We start from the raw sequence: 20,511 nt of genomic DNA, 5'->3' as shown, positions 1-20,511 counted from the left end.
ATCGCATCATTTGGTATCAGAGCATCAGGCTCCAAATCGGGTTTATCATATCCTTTTTTTTGTTTCAATTTGCTGAGTCTCGCTTCATCGAGTTTGTTTTTTGTGGATTATTACTTGGAAAAAAAAGAGCTAAAAATAAATAAATACGGCCAAAAAAAAATACAGAGCTGAAAAAAAAAAGATCGAAAGAAAAGAAAGAAGCTATTGTAGTCAATTTGATCCAAATTCTTTGCATCAGATCATTCTAAAGTTGTTATTTCCCTTTCTTTGTGATCTACATTGATTCTGTTCCCAGAATTACATATAACATTCTGGTTTATTTAATCCTTCATAGTAGTTGTGTCACGACCCGAAACTTATAGCAGAGTTTCCCCTCTATTCCTTAATATCCATTGTCATATACGCAACCCATATATGTATAATATGTTTCTATAACTCCCAACTCATTAAACCAACCCAACAAGCTCTATATAAATATATAACCACCTAACTGATTCTAATATATGCATAAAACTCTTAAGAGAGTACTCAGTTGCAACCATCCCGCAACACAAACTGAACGAAAGTTTTCATATGTATATTGTATGCTTCCATAACACATCAAACCTTTAAACCAACTCGGCATGCTCTACATAAACATATAATCAATCTAACATATTATAATGTACATATATACTCTCAATAGTGTGTTCTGCTGCAACCATACCACTAAACCAACTAAACAAAAGTCTCAGGTCGTAACAGAACTGTGACATTTACGAAAACTTACTACCTATACTATGAGTGGGCCTACTTGCCAAAAATCCTTCGCGCTGATCCCCGTTATCCAAAAGTCCTCCTGTGCGGCTAGTCTAGCTTCTAGCTCATCTGGAGAAAATGTATGCAAGGAGTGAGCTGCAACTCAGTGAGTACTATATTCCAACGTAAAATGAACTATTATGTTAACATCACAATTCACGACAATCAATCATATATCTATTTATATACATATTCCACATAGAATCCAATACCAAGATTATCCTTTCACACAACAATAATATAGCCATGTGGTCGCATTGCCTTTCGACAAGTTATGACGGTACCGTGACCCCGCATATCTCGAAGAAATTATCTGCTCATTCACATATCAGATCTCATCAGCAGGGGCCGCCGATTAACCTCTGGCGGTAAGAGTTGACCTTCATTTATATTACGCCGGTCCAGTGGCCGATCATGCCCCTACTTATATTTCGCCGGGTCCAGCGGCCGACCAGGCCCCTATTTGTATTCCGCCAGGTCCAGCGGCCGATCAAGTCCCTATTTATATTCCGCCGGGTTCGGCGGCCGATCAGGCACCTTTTATAATCCGCCGGGTCCAGCAGTCCCATGGCTATAGTCAAACAATCACAATCATACTCAGCATGCACATCAACTATGTTCCGCAATCATTCAGCCACGATCACCTCTATAACCATACATATATATATATATATTTATTATCATTTTACGATGGAAGAAAGTACTCATGAAGACCCCTAAAATGACAACTTAATGAGTCGAGCCTTCCGGAGGTATAACCTCAGTCTCCCCAGCCCCTATTCAGTTCCAGCACAAAGATTAGATAATATACTAAATAAGAGTGAAAATATGCATCTGTTAAATCACCGTGTTACTTCATCGATATAGCTATAATGTAAGACGTTCATAATTAACAATGTTCATTCCCTATCTCTTTCGATTTCTACTTAACTCTCTTAATAGGGAACGATACAAAATGATATGCACATGTATTTCTCAATTTATATCAACTTAGGATACGTTGCAATTTATATCAAATGGATGACCAATTTGATCAGCCCAATTCAAGAAGAGTGCAAGGAATTCTAAGTACTTCTTTGGTTCCAAAATACAAATAAACAAGAGCTTAGTCAATCAATCCATCACATGATATCATTATAATGCATGATAAATTCCAAATCAGATTCATTCATACTCTGTTCTCATTTACAGAAAGTCAACTTAGCCAAAGAGCACACAAATTTCTATTAATCCGATCCATTTCCGCTCATATTAGCAACCTACTAATTCAATCAAGAATTTGCTCCCTGCCTCACAACCGAATTATTCAGCTCATATGGGTGACCAAACTCATCCTAACAGAAAATAAAACTAACTCCGAATATATCAAACTCAATCTACATCAACTATGGAAACTACCTAAATTATAGCAACCAAGCTTCTCAACCTTGAACAGCTAAGATGAATGCAAGAAGAGTCACCAAACTATACCTAATATAGTGAATATGAATTTTTAAATCATAGACAATTAACTTACTAATCAATACTTCAAACTTAGTCTTCTTCCCCTTCTTCTTCTCCAAAGATTTCCTCAACTCAGCTCACTTATCTCTCTCTCTCTCTCTTCTGGTTCATTTTCGTTTTCCCTCAACTAGGGATAGAGCAAGGGAGGGTATGACTTAAATAAGGAAGAAAAGGAGAAAAAAAAGGTGGTCAAAGATGGTCAAAGGCGGTGGGAAGAAAAGGGGCTGCTGAAGATGAGGCCACTTGGCCCATTCTACACTTATCTCTCTCTAATTTTCACTTTTTCATTTTTTTAATATAGATAAAGATTCAGCCACAAATTGTGGTATATTATATACATTTAAAGATCCAGCAACAAATTATGGTATATTATATACATGTATGTTATGTAACCATGCATGTGCATATGAATATGTACATGTGTCTGCCTATATATGTGTATTTGGTAAAGACCGGTCTCACAAGTTGCCTTTTCTCTTGTTTCTTTTCTTCCTGAAATTTCCTTTGATCATTAATTTTCCTTGATGAGTTCTTGGTGAATTGTTGCTCGAAAATTTGGAGTTGTTTGTCGAGTGGGAAAAGGCAAGAGCGGTGATGAGGATCATGGGCATGACAATGAGGCTGATGCACACGACCTTGGAAGTCGGACTCATGAAGAAGGGGCTGAAGCACAAGATCTTGGAGGCTTGCTTGTTCCGAGTGGGCCAATCACACGGGCGAAGGCCAAACAAATCCAACAAGCTATGAAGAGCTTGCTAATGAGCTTTTTGGGCCAAGAGGAGTCTAATTCAATTGGGTCTCCAAAGGCCTTTATTCACTTGACTTGCCATGAGATGCTGAAGATGGAATAAAAGATTGCCAACTATTCTAGATAGCCTTTATTTAGTTTCCTCTGTTATTTCTGGCTTTAGGAAACTAAGGATATTCTAGTTGCCTAGTTTATTAGTTTCCAGTTTCTCCTAAGCTTATATAAAGGAGGCTGAGTAGCTGATCAGAGGTAGACTATTATGGTATTTTGGTGAGATTTTCTCCTTTGTTCTTCATTGAACTCCTTCAGACGAACAAGTGTGACAACTTGTGATTGTTCGGTACACTTTGATATTATTGGTTCTTGTTTCTTCATAAACAACGGGTCAATAATCATTATCTTGATATTGTTGGTTCTTGTTTCTCTATAAACAACGGGTCAATAATCCTCTTTATCTAAATCTGTGTTTGGTGGTCTGGGAATCGATTCAAGTTGGTCGTCGGGTTTCACAATCCTTCGTGAGGTCCGCATCAAGCGGTGAGAACATTAGAGGGTTAAAAGCCACATATTTTGTTGAGTGAAAACACGAGTGTAGAGTGATTCACATTCTTGAGTGTAAACACGTAAGGGAGAGAATTGTGAGGTCCATTCTTTCTAACTTTATTTAGCAGCAATCATATCTCACAACAGTGCTAAGAGTATTCCCGAAGGTGCTACGGAATTGGCTGATTCGAAAATATTTATAGAGGCCATGAAGAGTGAGATGGGGCGTGTGATGAGGTTGGAGTTTGAGCAGGCTCATGAACGAATTGATCTGAGGGAGAATAAACATGTAGAGCAGCCACGAAACGCTCCTAATGCACGTAGGAGGGAAAGAGTTCAACCGAGGGAAGTGAGGGTTGAAGATGAAGAGAATTATGGGGCTGGTTTTGATGAAGAAGATGATCGAGATTCGGTTGTTAGTAATAGGAAACATGGAGGGCGATTTAGAGAAGATAGGAATCGGGAAGACAATAACTTGGGTAGTATTAAGATGAAATTCCCATCGTTCCAAAGAAAGAGTGATCCCGATGACATGCCCCCATTGGAGGACGTTCCCGAGGAGGAATATTTAGCTCCAGATGCATTAACATTGGTGGCAAGGAGAGCATTGAGCTTGCAAATAAAAGGAGTTAAAGAAATGCAACGGGAGAACATCTTTCACACTAGGTGCTACATCAAAGACAAGGTATTTAGTGTGATTATTGATGGTGGTAGTTGTACTAATGTTGCAAGCATAACAATGGTGGAAAAATTGGGACTACCCATGCTGAAGCACCCCAAGCCATACAAATTGCAATGGTTAAATGATAGTGGTGAGATAAGGGTGGACAAGCAGGTATTAGTTGCATTTCGAACCTGTAAATACGAAGATGAAGTGTTGTGTGATGTAGTACCGATGCAAGCAGGACATTTGTTGCTAGGACGTCCATGGCAATTTTATAGACGAGTGAAGCATGATGGCTTTACGAACAAATACTCCTTTGTACTTAATCAACGATCAATCACTCTTGTACCATTGACTCCGCATGATGAGGATCATGGGCATGACAATGAGGCTGATGCACACGACCTTGGAAGTCGGACTCATGAAGAGGGAGTTGAAGCACAAGATCTTGGAGGCTTACATGTTCCGAGTGGGCCAATCACACGGGCGAAGGCCAAACAAATCCAACAAGCTATGGAGAGCTTGTTGATGGGCTTTTTGGGCCAAGAGGAGTCTAATTCAATTGGGTCTCCAAAGGCCTTTATTCACTTGACTTGCCATGAGATGTTGAAGATGGAATAAAAGACTGCCAACTATTCTAGATAGCCTTTATTTAGTTTCCTCTGTTATTTCTGGCTTTAGGAAACTAAGGATATTCCAGTTGCCTAGTTTATTAGTTTCCAGTTTCTTCTAAACTTATATAAAGGAGACTGAGTAGCTAATCAGAGGTAGACTATTCTGCTATTTCGATGAGATTTTCTCCTTTGTTCTTCATTGAACTCCTTCGGACGAACAAGTGTGATAGCTTGTGATTGTTCGGTACACTTTGATATTAGTGGTTCTTGTTTCTTCATAAACAACGGGTCAATAATTCTTATCTTGATATTGTTGGTTCTTGTTTCTCTATAAACAACGGGTCAATAATCCTCTTTATCTAAATCTGTGTTTGGCGATCTGGGAAATCGATTCAAGTTGGTCATCGGGTTTCACAATCCTTCGTGAGGTCCGCAACATTTTGGTATCAAAGCATCAGGCTCCAAATCAGGTTTATCCTATCCTTTACGTTTCAATTCGTTGAATTTCATTCCATCTAGCTTGTTCGTTCTGGATTGACTAGTAGCAAAAAAAAAAAAAGAAAAAAAAATTCGGCCAAAAAAAAAATAGAGCTGAATTCTTTACATCAGATCATTCTAAAGTTGTTATTTACCTTGTTGATCCGCGTTGATTTTGCTCCCATAATTACCCAATACCTGATCTTCCATATTCCCTTCGCTATATCATCCTCCATATCTTTCCATCCATATATTACTCTGTTATTCCTTTCTTCATTCCTAAAATCTTTCCTTGGTTAACTTTCCTTTAACCATTTATTTCCCTGTTAGTTTGTGTCCAAGTTAGGGCCAATATATTAATTGTTGTTTTGAATTATTATGAGCTAGTTACCTTTGATTTGTGAGTTGCTGAGCTCTTTAAAGAACTTTGAGGAGGAAATTAGAGTGGAAAGAGGCAAGAGTGGTGAGCGTATAAGAGGGAAAAAGCCATTGAACTGAGCGAAACACGAGTGTTGAGTGACGATAATTTGAGGGCAAACACGTGAGCGAGTGGTTGTGAGGTCCTAACACCAATTTTCTTTTCATAGTGCAAACATGAGCTTCGCAGGAAAAGGCAATGAATCTACAACCGAGGATGGAAGTAATGCCGGCCAGCAAGATGTTGCTTTTACTTTGAAAGCCATGCAGCAACAATTCGAGAGATTGGAAGTTGTTTTTGGAGATTTCCGTGATAGAATGGACCGGCAAGATCAACGAATTGATCAAATGCAGAGGAAGCAACCCAGGCAGCATGTGCAAGTTCCCAATGCAAAGAGACTAATTCGCCAACCGGCGAATCCTCACGATGAAGAAGATGAAGATTATGAGGAAGATGATGAAATTGCATCCGTGGGAAGTGTGAGGGGAGCCAGAGGAGTTAGGAATGAGGGGCGAAGACATGGTAGGCGAGATCAAGCAATTAAAGATGGAGTAGATAGGAATATTGGGAGTATTAAAATGACGATACCACCTTTTCAAGGGAGGAATGACCCTGACGGTTTTATCGAATGGGAGAGGAAGGTGGAGCTTGTATTTGATTGCCATAATTACTCGGAAGAGAAGAAAGTGAGGCTTGCAGCGATGGAATTCACTGATTATGCCATCGTTTGGTGGGACAAATTGGTTAAAAAAAGAAGAAGGAACCATGAAAGACCTATTGAGACCTGGGAGGAGATGAAGACTGTCATGCGGAGGTGATTTGTTCCCTCGTATTACTATCGGGACTTGCATTTAAAATTACAAAGTCTAAGGCAAGGGACGAGGAGCGTGGAAGACTACCACAAGGAGATGGAAATAGCTCTGATTCGGGCAAACATTGAAGAAGATGAAGAGGCAACTATGGCCAGGTTTTTATGTCGTTTGAACTGAGAAATTGCTAATGTGGTGGAGTTGCAACATTATGTGGAGATAGAAGAGATGGTTAGCATGGCCACAAAAGTAGAACGGCAACTCAAGTGAGGGAGACCAGCCAAGCATGAGGGAAGTTCTTATTCGGGATCTTCAAATTGGAAGTCGAAATGGGGTGCCAGCTCAAGACCAGCAGAGAAACCCAAATCAAATGCTGAAAGGAGCATGAGCAAGAGCCAAGGGGGCAACAAGGAGAGAGGTAACTCTACATCCCAACCTCAAAAAAATAGAGATATCAAATGTTTTCGGTGTTTGGGGTCTGGGCATATTGCTTCTCAATGTCCAAATAAAGGGGCAATGATCATGCTGGATAATGGGGAAATTGAAACTGAAGAGGAGGAAAGTGATTCAATGCCAACACAAGATAATTCTAGTAGTGATTATGAATATGCTGCTGAGGGGAATGCCTTAGTAATCATGCGAGCACTGAATGTACAAATTAAGGAAGAAGAGAGAGATGATGTGCAAAGGGAAAATATATTCCACACTAGATGCCAAGTGAAGGATCGGGTATGTAGTTTGATCATTGACGGGGGTAGCTGTGTGAATGTGGCTAGTAAGTTACTTGTTGACAAGTTGGGATTGCGTACATTGAAGCATCCTAGGCCATATAAGCTGCAATGGTTGAATGAAAGTGGAGAAGTGAAGGTGAACAAGCAAGCTCTGGTTTCCTTTACAATTGGGAGATACAACGATAAAGTTCTTTGTGATGTTGTGCCCATGCATGCTAGTCATATGCTGCTTGGGAGGCCATGGCAGTTCGATAGACAGGCAATACATGATGGATATAAGAATCGATACTCTTTTGTCAAGGATGGTAGAAAGGTGACACTTGTTCCATTGACACCTGATAAGGGCATATTATACTCATATTTTATTGTGCAATTCATGTTAAATTATTATTAATTTTATAGAAATTATAAGAAGTCGGTGCTTAATTATGTGTAATTTGATATTGTAGGTCTTTGAGGACTTAGATGGAATTACGAGCAATATTGAGGAGTTTTGCGCAATTTGGAGCCAGCATATATCTTTCGGAAATCTTTTTTTTGTTGTGGATATAAATACTCCTCATAACAAGATTAGGAAACCCTAGGGGGGGAGCCATCTTTCACCATTCTTTTAACCTAGAGAGTTTTTGGAGAGGGTCTTGTCTGGAGCCGTCACCTGGATCAATTGATTTGAAGCGAAGAATTGTGGAAGAGATAATTCCTTAAAGGAATTGTTGGGTTTTTGTTTTAGGATTCAATATCTTGAGTTTACTGCTGAATATGAATTCTATTGCAATGACTCCTTGGAATTATAATTGTGTTTTCAATTCCATGATATTCTAAGCTTCTTTTGTGGGAATATGATGAAACCCTAGGTAGCTAATATGATGATTGTCGCCATGTTATAGGATTAATAGATGTGTTGATGATTCATGATTGCAATTCCTATAATTTCAATTTTAATTCTTAATTGGTTATAATTGTTAGAAACACTATTGATACGGGAGTTGATATAGTGTTTGTTAGGAATTCTTGATTAGACTAATTAGTTAAATGCGATAGCTGCGTTAATTAGTTTAATTAGAGATTATCCAGGGATTAATGCAATGTTTCTAGTTAGTTATTCGCTAAGACATTAGGGATAATTAATTTAGGGCATTAGACAATCATAGCACTGGAAGGTGTATGATTATAATTTAGAGTCCACTATTAATTAGAGATGCGGGAGCTGATTGATTAATTAGAGGTTTAAGACTTTAATTTTAAAGGCTTGATAAACTCACTTGAATAATCACATAGCTATCAGTCTATATAACATGATGGCAATCTGATTAGTGAAACTAGGGTGGATTCTGTTTTTCCCACTTTCAATTGATATATTTTCGTACAATTCTCTTTCTGCTCTTTGTGACGATTTAGGTTGATTAGTAGTTAATTAGTTAATTCTCTTAATTTGATTGCTTAGATAATAATAGAATCTAATATAGGTTTAGTACTTAATTAATCCTTGTGGGATCGACACTCTATTCATCACTATATTACTTGATCTGACCCAGTACACTTGCTGGTAGAATTTGAGCTTATTTTTATATATATTTGCAAAGGGATCAAGTTTTTGGCGCCGTTGCCGGGGATTAACTTAATATTAGACCACCTTTAGTTCTATTGTTAATTTAGGCGCACTTTACTGTGTGTTTATTTCTTGTTCTCTTTGCAGGTATTCTATGCGCAGGAGTAGAAGTGCTGAACTTCTACCATTAGATCCTGAGATAGAGCGCACCTTGCATCGGTTGAGAAGAGAGAACAGAAGAAGGGAAGAATTGCAGGTAGTTGAGATGGCAGATGATGACATCAACCGCCAAATACAGGGTGCTGCCAGAGCACTTCGAGACTATGCAGTACCTACTATTATGGGTTCTGCGATCAGAAGGCCCACTATTCCAGCTAATAACTTTGAACTGAAGCCAGCACTCATCCAGATGGTTCAATCAAATCAGTTTGGAGGATATCCCAACGAGAGTCCTGATGAGCATATTGCAGGATTCCTCCAATACTGTAACACGGTAAAGATGAATAATGTCACTGATGATGTTATTAGATTACAGCTTTTTCCTTTCTCGCTTAGGGATAAAGCGAGAGCCTGGTTCAATTCACTGCCACAAGAGTCCATCACCACCTGGGCCGACCTTTCATCTAAGTTTCTCAGGAGATTTTTCCCACCAGCTAGGACTGCAAGATTGAGGAACGAAATCACTAACTTCACCAAGTTCAATGGTGAATCACTTTATGAGGCATGGGAGAGATTCAAGGAGGCAATCAGAAAGTGCCCACATCACGGATTGCCAGATAATCTCCTAATTGAGGTCTTCTATCTTAGCCTGGATGATACATTGAGGTCTCTAGTAGATGCTGCAGCAGGAGGCGCACTGATGGGTAAGAATTATGATGAAGCAAGTGCTTTGATAGAAGAGATGGCCTCCAGTGCACATAATTGGCAGAATGAAAGAAGTAAATCAAGAGTGGCATCAGTCAATGACATGGACACTATTGCTAATTTGACAACCCAGATTTCAGCTCTCACTACCCAGGTAAGTAAACTCACCTCAGCACATTCTTTTAATACTAATCAGGTTGCTTTTTGTGAGTTGTGTTCAGGACCACATTCGACTCTTGAATGCATGTCTGGAAATCCCTCGGCTTCACCCAATGGAGAGCAAGTGAACTTTGTCAACAACTTCCAACGGAGTAATCAAGGGCCTTATTCGAACACTTACAATCCCGGGTGGCGTAATCATCCTAATTTCTCATGGAGGAATGAGAATAATGCACTTAAACCGCCACCTGGATTCCAAAAGCAAGGCCCTGCTCAGAATGCTCCACCTCAGCAAAGTCAGTCGAGAATGGAAGAGCTCATGTTGAGCTATATGCAAAAGACTGACACCATGCTACAGAATCAACAAGCCACTATTCGAAACCTAGAGGGTCAGATTAGTCAGATTTCTCAGCAATTGAGTAATAGACCATCAGGGTCTTTACCCAGCAACACTGAAGAGAACCCCAAGGGTGTCAATGCTATAATGCTGAGGAGTGGCAAGGAATTGGAAATAGTCAATAGAAAAGCTCAAACTCAGGAGGAGAGTCCGGAGAAAGACAAAGGTAAGCAAAAGGTGGAGGAACCAAGGCAGAAGTCACTAGGGGTGAAACCGTATGTTCCTCCTGTCCCTTTTCCAGGAAGATTGAAGCAACAACAGTTGGACGCCCAATTTGCTAAATTCCTAGATGTTTTTAAAAAGCTGCAAATCAACATTCCATTTGCAGAAGCACTCCAGCAGATGCCTTCATATGCTAGATTCATGAAGGATCTGCTCACTAAAAAGAGGAAGTTTGATGGGAGTGAGCCTGTGATGCTTACAGGAGAGTGTTCTATGATTCTCCAAAAGGACTTGCCTAACTTACCACGCAAACAAAGAGATCAGGGGAGTTTCACTGTTCCTTGTACTATAGGGAATTTTCATTTTGAGAACGTTCTTATTGATTCAGGTGCAAGTATAAATTTAATGCCTCTGTCTATTTTCAGGAAACTTGGACTTGGAGAATGCAAGAAAACTCATATTACCTTGCAACTTGCTGACAGGAGTATCAAATATCCAAAGGGTATTGTTGAGAATGTCCTGGTGAAGGTAGACAAATTCATATTTCCAGTCGACTTCATAGTCTTGGAGATGGAGGAGGACAGAGAGGTGCCCATGATCCTTGGCAGACCGTTCCTTGCGACAGGTAAAGCATTAATAGATGTGGAACAAGGTAAGCTCACTTTAAGAGTTATGAATGAACAAATAACTTTTAATGTTTATGACGCCATAAAGAAATTTGATGATGGCAAATCATGTTACACCATTGATATTATTGATGAGCTTATCTCTGAGTCTGTGGAGGAGAAAGCAGGTGTGGATACAATGGAATCAGTCCTTAGGGATCTGGACGATTGGAGTGATGATGATGAGCATGAGGAAGAATCTGTGGAGAAGGTATCAGAAATCAAGGCTCGCTACTATGAGGAGCTGGGCACTAGTGCGACAAAACCAGTATCATCTTTGACACAGTCCCCGGTGCCAGAACTTAAACCATTGCCTAGCCATTTAAAATATGCCTATCTTGGAATAGATGATACTTTGCCAATAATTATCTCTTCTTCCTTGACAGGTGATCAGGAGCAACAGCTCCTAAGCGTGCTGAGAGAGCACAAGGAGGCAATAGGATGGACTATTGCAGATATCAAAGGGATCAGCCCTTTGATTTGCACTCACAGGATAATGTTGGAAGCTGAGTGCAAACCCATAGTGCAACCACAGAGGCGACTTAACCCAACTCTCAAAGAGGTAGTGAAGAAAGAAGTGCTTAAACTGTTGGATGCAGGTATTATCTATCCTATCTCAGATAGTAAATGGGTTAGTCCTGTTCAAGTAGTGCCCAAAAAGGGTGGTATGACTGTGGTTAAAAATGAGGTCAATAAATTAATCCCGACTCGTACTGTGACTGGGTGGAGAGTTTGTATAGATTACAGGAAACTAAATGATGCTACCCGTAAAGACCATTTCCCCCTCCCCTTCATTGATCAGATGCTAGAAAAACTTGCAGGGCATGATTATTATTGTTTTCTAGATGGTTATTCTGGTTACAATCAGATTCATATAGCACCCGAGGACCAGGAGAAAACCACATTTACTTGTCCTTATGGCACTTTTGCCTTTAGGAGAATGCCTTTCGGTCTCTGTAATGCACCTGCCACTTTCCAGAGGTGCATGATGTCTATATTTTCTGACATGTTAGAGAATTTTATTGAAATATTTATGGATGATTTCTCTGTTTTTGGGAAGTCATTTGAATCTTGTCTGACAAATTTAGGCTGTGTGCTTAAAAGATGTAAGGAGACTAATCTGCTTCTGAACTGGGAGAAATGTCATTTTATGGTAAGAGAGGGTATAGTCTTAGGTCACAAGGTGTCAAAGAAAGGGATTGAAGTTGATCGAGCAAAAGTGGAGATAATAGAGAAGTTGCCACCACCCACTTCAACAAAAGGAGTAAGGAGCTTCTTAGGACATGCTGGCTTCTACAGGAGATTTATCAAGGACTTTTCTAAAATCTCTAGACCTCTTTGTAATTTACTTGAAAAAGATTCTGCTTTTGTTTTTAATGACAATTGTTTGCAGGCATTCAATTTATTGAAGGAGAAACTCACTTCTGCACCAGTGATCGTTGCACCTAATTGGGAGCTTCCGTTTGAGCTGATGTGTGATGCCAGCGACTATGCTGTAGGAGCAGTACTTGGGCAAAGGAGAGGTAAGGTATTTCATGCAATATACTATGCTAGTAGAACTTTAAATGAGGCCCAAAAGAACTATGCCACAACTGAAAAGGAGCTTTTAGCAGTCATATTTGCATGTGACAAGTTTCGGCCTTATCTGATAGGTTCTAAGATCATAGTATACACAGACCATGCTGCCCTGAAATATTTGTTTGCCAAAGCTGATGCTAAACCTAGGCTAATTCGTTGGATTCTACTGCTACAAGAATTTGACCTGGAAATTAGAGACACAAAGGGAACTGAAAATGTAGTGGCTGATCACTTATCCCGTTTGGAATCTGATTGTTTAGATTCACCCATTAATGAAAAGTTCCCTGATGAACAATTGCATGTAGCAGAAATCCAAGGATTACCTTGGTATGCTGATATAGTCAATTACATGGTTCGCAACATCACACCATATGGTTTGTCATCTCAACAGAAAAAGAAATTTTTGCATGATGTGAAATACTATTTTTGGGATGAACCATATCTGTTTAAATATTGTGCTGACCAAGTAATTAGACGCTGTGTGCCTGAAACTGAACAACTTAGCATAATACAACACTGTCATTCTAAGGAAGCAGGAGGCCACTTTGGTGTGGAAAGAACTGCAACTAAGATCTTATCTTGTGGATTTTATTGGCCTAGAGTATTTCATGATTGCAGGAATTACATTATGTCTTGTGCTCCATGCCAAAGAACTGGCAATATTTCTAGGAGACATGAAGTACCACAAAATAGCATTCTTGTAATTGAGCTTTTTGATGTGTGGGGAATAGACTTTATGGGTCCTTTTCCCTCTTCTTTTTCAAATAAATATATTCTTGTGGCTGTTGATTATGTTTCAAAATAGGTAGAAGCAGTTGCTCTACAAAGTAATGATGCCAGAGTTGTAATCAGATTTTTGAAAAAGAACATCTTTTCAAGATTTGGGGTACCTAGAGCCATTATAAGTGATGGGGGATCACATTTTTGCAATCGGCAATTTGAAAAATTATTATCAAAATATGGAGTTACTCATAAAATTGCCACCCCTTATCATCCACAGACTTGTGGACAGGTTGAGGTGTCCAATAGGGAAATAAAGCGTATCTTAGAGAAAACAGTCAATGCATCTAGGAAAGATTGGTCTTTAAAACTTGATGATGCATTGTGGGCTTACAGGACAGCTTTCAAAACCCCCATAGGAATGTCCCCATACAAGATTGTTTATGGTAAATCATGTCACCTACCAGTAGAGCTTGAGCACAAAGCATATTGGGCCATAAAATACCTTAACTTTGATTTACAAGCTGCAGGTGAAAAGAGATTGCTCCAATTGAATCAGATGGCTGAGATGAGAGAGGAAGCATATGAAAATGCTAGGATATACAAGGAGCGAGCCAAGCGATGGCATGATAGGAACATCCTAAAGCGAGAGTTTTTGCCTGGTCAGAAAGTCCTATTATACAACTCTCGCTTGAAGTTGTTCCCAGGTAAGTTAAAATCTCGATGGTCTGGACCATTTGTTATTTCTAATGTTTTTCCCTATGGTGCAGTTGAGCTGAAGTCAGAAGATGACCGCACTTTTAAAGTAAACGGTCATCTTCTCAAGCATTACTTTGAAGGGGAAAATATTGATGGTGATGCCACTACGGTGGATCTAGCAAATTCGGTTGAAGAATTGGAAAAGTCGAACTAGCGACTATAAACTAAGTGCTTCATGGGAGGCAGCCCATGTCTGAGAGCTAAAGTCCCTGTTGGCTCTCAATTCTTTTGCTTCATTTGTTTTATTTTGATTTGCTGTTGGTTTGTACTTTATCAAGCACCCACTCATTGGGTAGACTTGGGATATTTGCTATTTGATTGTTTTAGTTAAGATGGATTATCTGCTATTTTTGTTCTTTTTGTTGTTTTCTTTTTGTTTTTGAAGCCAGGGTGGATAACAACTGCTGACTCTCTCTATTGCTATACCAGTTGGAACTCCAATTGCTTCAACTTAATTTTTCGAAACCGGGGAAGTACTAGTATCTCTTTTTCTCTTATGTTCTTTATTTTTATTTTCGTTTTACTAGAGCTACATTAGGAACAGTGAGGACACTGTTTAATCTAAGTGTGGGGAAGGGAGATACTAAACAGATGGAGTATAAAATTGAGTATAGTGTTGATGTCTGAATTCTGTGATTTAATTTGTTACTCATGACATCTGATGCCTGTCTTTGTTGATAAATAGTTATACTTCCCTGTCACCTTGAATTATAATTGTCCTTAAGTTATCTGGCAATTGTTAGGCCAAATTCTTTTTTTTTTTTTTTAATTTTTTTTAATTATTGAAATCTAGAGATTGTACGAAGAATACTGTTGATAGCATTTGTTCAGGAATTGTTTGAAAAAAATTGACTCACTTAGGCGCCCTACTCACCACTGTTGTGATTTTTGTACTTAGTTAAAATTAATTAGTCAAATCTTTAGAAATCAAATTTACCTAGTTTTTAGCCCTAGAGTTTGAAGTTTAAGAGTCGGTCAAGTCCTTAAGTGAAAAATAAACAGGTCTACTTCTAAGCAAAGTTAGTTAGTATATCCTCTTTTTAATTATTCTAATAGCACTTTAACATTTAGTGAAAGAGGTAGAAGAAGCTTTGTACTTAGTGATTCCTATAAAAGAAGTCTGAAAAGTGTTAGTGAGCATTCAAAAAAAAAAAAGCAAGCATAGCCTTTACTCCAATGACTCAAGAATTGAGTTATGAGTATCCTAACTTGAATGTTAGAGTGAGGAAGAGTTCGTAGGGGTCCCTTTAAAACCCGGTCACTTGGGTGATGAGCCCGGGATGTGCCGACTCAATGAACTCACTATAACGAGAAGAGCGGAAAGGCACAAGTTCAAACAAAAATTGGACTTGAAAAAAAAAAAAAATTTGCTTCTTAAACAGAAAGGAAAAATTGAATGCAAAAACAAAAAAATAAATTAAGACTTGTAATAAAAAGGAAGAAAACCTAGGGACGAAGCAGATACCATATGCTTTCACTACCTTGTTGACTTGCTTAGAGGGAAAATTAGAGGGATTATATGCCTGCTAACAGCTATGAAGTTTAAATGTGTATTTTTCCTTATAGGACTGAGTATTTACTTTTGAAATAGAAATCTTAGGCTAAACGCTTGGATTAAAATTTGCTTTCTCTAGATTAGCTGGTTAATTTCAACTGTAGTACTCTGATCACATGTTTCCAGTTTGGTTTGAGCAGTGGGCACCACAAAATAACGAGTAATAAATTATGAGATATCAAATGCTTAAATCAGTGAATATGAAAATTTGTACTCTCTCTGATAGATTTCTTTCCTTGGTCTTATTTATTTTGCTTGAGGACAAGCAAAAGTTCAAGTGTGGGGAAGTTGATAAGGGCATATTATACTCATATTTTATTGTGCAATTCATGTTAAATTATTATTAATTTTATAGAAATTATAAGAAGTCGGTGCTTAATTATGTGTAATTTGATATTGTAGGTCTTTGAGGACTTAGATGGAATTACGAGCAATATTGAGGAGTTTTGCGCAATTTGGAGCCAGCATATATCTTTCGGAAATCTTTTTTTTGTTGTGGATATAAATACTCCTCATAACAAGATTAGGAAACCCTAGGGGGGGAGCCATCTTTCACCATTCTTTTAACCTAGAGAGTTTTTGGAGAGGGTCTTGTCTGGAGCCGTCACCTGGATCAATTGATTTGAAGCGAAGAATTGTGGAAGAGATAATTCCTTAAAGGAATTGTTGGGTTTTTGTTTTAGGATTCAATATCTTGAGTTTACTGCTGAATATGAATTCTATTGCAATGACTCCTTGGAATTATAATTGTGTTTTCAATTCCATGATATTCTAAGCTTCTTTTGTGGGAATATGATGAAACCCTAGGTAGCTAATATGATGATTGTCGCCATGTTATAGGATTAATAGATGTGTTGATGATTCATGATTGCAATTCCTATAATTTCAATTTTAATTCTTAATTGGTTATAATTGTTAGAAACACTATTGATACGGGAGTTGATATAGTGTTTGTTAGGAATTCTTGATTAGACTAATTAGTTAAATGCGATAGCTGCGTTAATTAGTTTAATTAGAGATTATCCAGGGATTAATGCAATGTTTCTAGTTAGTTATTCGCTAAGACATTAGGGATAATTAATTTAGGGCATTAGACAATCATAGCACTGGAAGGTGTATGATTATAATTTAGAGTCCACTATTAATTAGAGATGCGGGAGCTGATTGATTAATTAGAGGTTTAAGACTTTAATTTTAAAGGCTTGATAAACTCACTTGAATAATCACATAGCTATCAGTCTATATAACATGATGGCAATCTGATTAGTGAAACTAGGGTGGATTCTGTTTTTCCCACTTTCAATTGATATATTTTCGTACAATTCTCTTTCTGCTCTTTGTGACGATTTAGGTTGATTAGTAGTTAATTAGTTAATTCTCTTAATTTGATTGCTTAGATAATAATAGAATCTAATATAGGTTTAGTACTTAATTAATCCTTGTGGGATCGACACTCTATTCATCACTATATTACTTGATCTGACCCAGTACACTTGCTGGTAGAATTTGAGCTTATTTTTATATATATTTGCAAAGGGATCAAGAATTTGAGCTTATCAGGTGTATGAGGATCAACTCCGAATCAAGAGATCAATTTGTGAGAAAAGTGGGGTAGAAGCTGAGATTGAAAGAAAAAAAGAGAGTGAGCAAGTGAGAGAGGAAACTGGTAAGACTAGAGAGGAAGAAATTCGGGATAGTAAAAAGAAAGAGAGTTCAGCGATAGATGAGTGGAAAGAGTTAGTTTAGAGAAAAGAGAAAAAAAATGAGTTTCTATGCAAAAGAAAGAGAGATCAAGAGTGCATTCAAAGCTAATCGCCCAATGATCTTGTTTGTTTACAAGGAGGCTTATTTCTCTGACCTTAATTCTTCTTTGCCAAGTTGTGTTACCTCTCTTTTGCAGGAGTTTGGAGATGTCTTTCCCATGGAGTTACCCAATCGCTTGCCACCAATAAGGGGAGTAGAGCATCAAATCGACTTTGTGCCAGGAGCCGCAATTCCAAACCGGCCAGCATATCGAAGTAATCCGGAGGAGACAAAGGAACTTCAAAGGCAAGTGGACGAGCTTTTAGCTAAAGGGCATGTGCGTGAGAGCATGAGTCCTTGTGCGGTCTCGGTGTTGCTGGTGCCAAAGAGAGATGGTACTAGGCGAATGTGTGTTGATTGCCGCGCTGTAAACAAAATCACGGTAAAGTATCGACATCCCATTCCTCGATTAGATGACATGTTGGATGAATTGCATGGTTCCACGTTATTTACAAAAATAGACTTGAAAAGCGGATACCATCAGATTTGGATGAAAGAGGGTGATGAGTGGAAAACGGCTTTCAAAACAAAACATGGCTTGTATGAGTGGTTAGTTATGCCATTCGGGTTAACTAATGCGCCTAGTACTTTCATGAGGCTCATGAATCATGTTTTGCGTGCTTTCATTGGAAAATTCGTGGTTGTATATTTTGATGATATCTTGGTGTATAGTAAGAGCTTGAAGGATCATATTCATCATTTGCGATGCGTGCTTCAGGCATTGAGACATGAAGAATTATATGCTAACCTGAAGAAATGTACATTTTGCATGGATCAAGTTGTGTTTTTGGGATTTGTTGTTAGTTTCAAGGGTATTCAGGTTGATGAGGAAAAGGTGAAAGCAATTAAGGATTGGCCAACGCCGAAATCCGTAACTGAGGTAAGAAGTTTTCATGGTCTAGCCAGTTTTTATAGACGATTTGTGCGGGATTTTAGTACTTTGGCTGCTCCATTGATGGAAGTGGTTAAGAAAGATATAGGTTTCAAATGGGGAGTAGAGCAAGAGCAAACATTTAATTTGATTAAGGAAAGGCTTTGTTCTGCACCTTTATTGGTTTTACCTGATTTTTCGAAAACTTTCGAGATTGAATGTGATGCTTCCGGGATTAGTATAGGTGCTGTTTTGATGCAGGAAAAACGGCCGATTGCCTACTTTAGTGAAAAACTAACTGGAGCCTGTCAGCACCCCATTTTGGCTCACCATTCCAAACAACGATATTAGCAATGATCCAAGCCACGACTTGAGCAGAATACAGAAAACGGCTAGGCAGAGCAAGAAATCACTATTCATCCTCAAGTCGGCAAAATTGAGCAAATGACCCATGGACATGACAGAAGGACTCTAGGGGTCACCAAAGGGCAACAGAGCGACCAGATAGCTCAACAATGTCCAAAACCGGCATTTTCAGTGTTCCACGGACGATACTATTTTCCGATAGTTCGCTCGGTCGTCGGAAGATAGTAAATATTGGACTCCAAAAATCCACATCAGTGCCACAAAGATGGAAAATGTCTTCAAAGGCATTTTGCAAATCATCTGCTCTATACAGAACAATTTTATGTATATTGACAACTTTTCAGTGGAAGTCCAAAAATGCCGGTTTCCTGGAGAAAAGTTAATGCCAAATATCAGACGCGGCCATGCCCCATCAGCACACAGAGCACGAATAATGCTTCAAATCGTCTCTTGGAAGTCACACAGACACTTCAAATGACTTCCGAACGGCAAAACAAGCATACCCCTCTTCAGAAGAGCATAGCCGGAGAATGGTCTGATGGAATTACAGCAAATAAAGTTCATACCGCATTGCCCAGAAAACTCTAGCAGACATTCATAAATGGGCAAACACAGACAGCAAAACCCTTCACGGTTTCCCGAGTAACCTCCGAAGAGCGGAAATGACCATTTTCAGTGGAAATCCATATCCGGAGGTCCTCTTTGGGGAAACTTGACGCCGAATGCTTACGTTACACAATGCTAGCCTCCTCAAGGCTCAATGTGGAATCGTCGGAATAAATCACTCGACTCATCTAGATCTCCCGAACAGCGCTTTAGAGGTCTCAGATACACTCTTCAAGTCCTTGGAGGTCTGATCTTGACAAACAGAGATTACAGTAATCTCCGAAGTGCCCAAGCAACTCAGAAGTCATCCTGATAAATCCAGTTTCGGCCTCCTAGGACGTCTCCGGCCCCACGTTAGCATTACCGGCTTAAGGGATGATTGTTCACGTTGTCTGACAACTTATGTCAAAATGACCAACGTGAGATGCAGATAAGAAATATGCTGTCAGAAGCGGACAACTTCGCCCTGGTCGCTTGCAATGAGCAAAATCGGCTTCCGAGCCTCACACACATCCGGGACATTTCTCAATGAAAAATGTCAATCTCGGGCTCATTAACTCCGTTTTCACGCGTATATCGACAATTCGACATTCAATTCGAACCACGAACTTCGAATACGCAACCAATTGAGACCCAAATCTTTTCCCGGCTTCTCCTCTCAAGCCGTGGGACCCACGGGCTGCCCAAGGGCAACCGCCCTTTGCCCCAAAGCTTTCGGCCTTTTCCTCTTCCTCTCTTACCCTCACCTAGCCCAAAATATCTTTGGTCTTTCTAGTCAACACTCAAGCCATTAACTCTACCTCCATTAATGCTTCTTGGCTCTTCCTCATCAAGATACATGGAGGACATTCATCCTCATCTCCATTAGGGCAACCGACTTTTGCTAATGAGGCCCTTAATGTTGCTTTGTTTTGCTTAATTGCTTATTAGCTTCACATATATATTGCATACTTGTCATTAAGCTAATGATTCATGAAGCACACATAATCTTGCTAGTTTCTCCCTCTAGAAAATGCTCTCAACTTCTTAGGAACCAGCAGCAAGCAAAGAACTTCATGAAAACCGAAAACCAAGCCAAATATCTTTGGAGTTTAGGTCGGGATCCATAGCGGGCACTATTCCGACTTATATCCAAAATTCTTCAAACTTCAT

General features: G+C 39.1%; 1 non-coding gene and 1 pseudogene across 1 annotated transcript; one reads left to right on the top strand and one right to left on the bottom strand.

Moving 5' to 3' along the window:
* Positions 1 to 9,258: 9,258 nt before the first annotated feature.
* On the top strand, positions 9,259 to 14,349 carry LOC116198769 (annotated as a pseudogene).
* LOC116202112 lies at positions 9,519 to 9,625 on the bottom strand. The gene has a single exon (XR_004155994.1). It is a non-coding gene; the product is annotated as a small nucleolar RNA R71 (small nucleolar RNA).
* Positions 14,350 to 20,511: the final 6,162 nt, after the last annotated feature.

This window comes from Punica granatum, chromosome 3 (genome assembly GCF_007655135.1).
Source record: "Punica granatum isolate Tunisia-2019 chromosome 3, ASM765513v2, whole genome shotgun sequence".
NCBI lineage: Eukaryota > Viridiplantae > Streptophyta > Magnoliopsida > Myrtales > Lythraceae > Punica > Punica granatum.
This window is presented reverse-complemented; position numbering and strand designations above follow the sequence as displayed.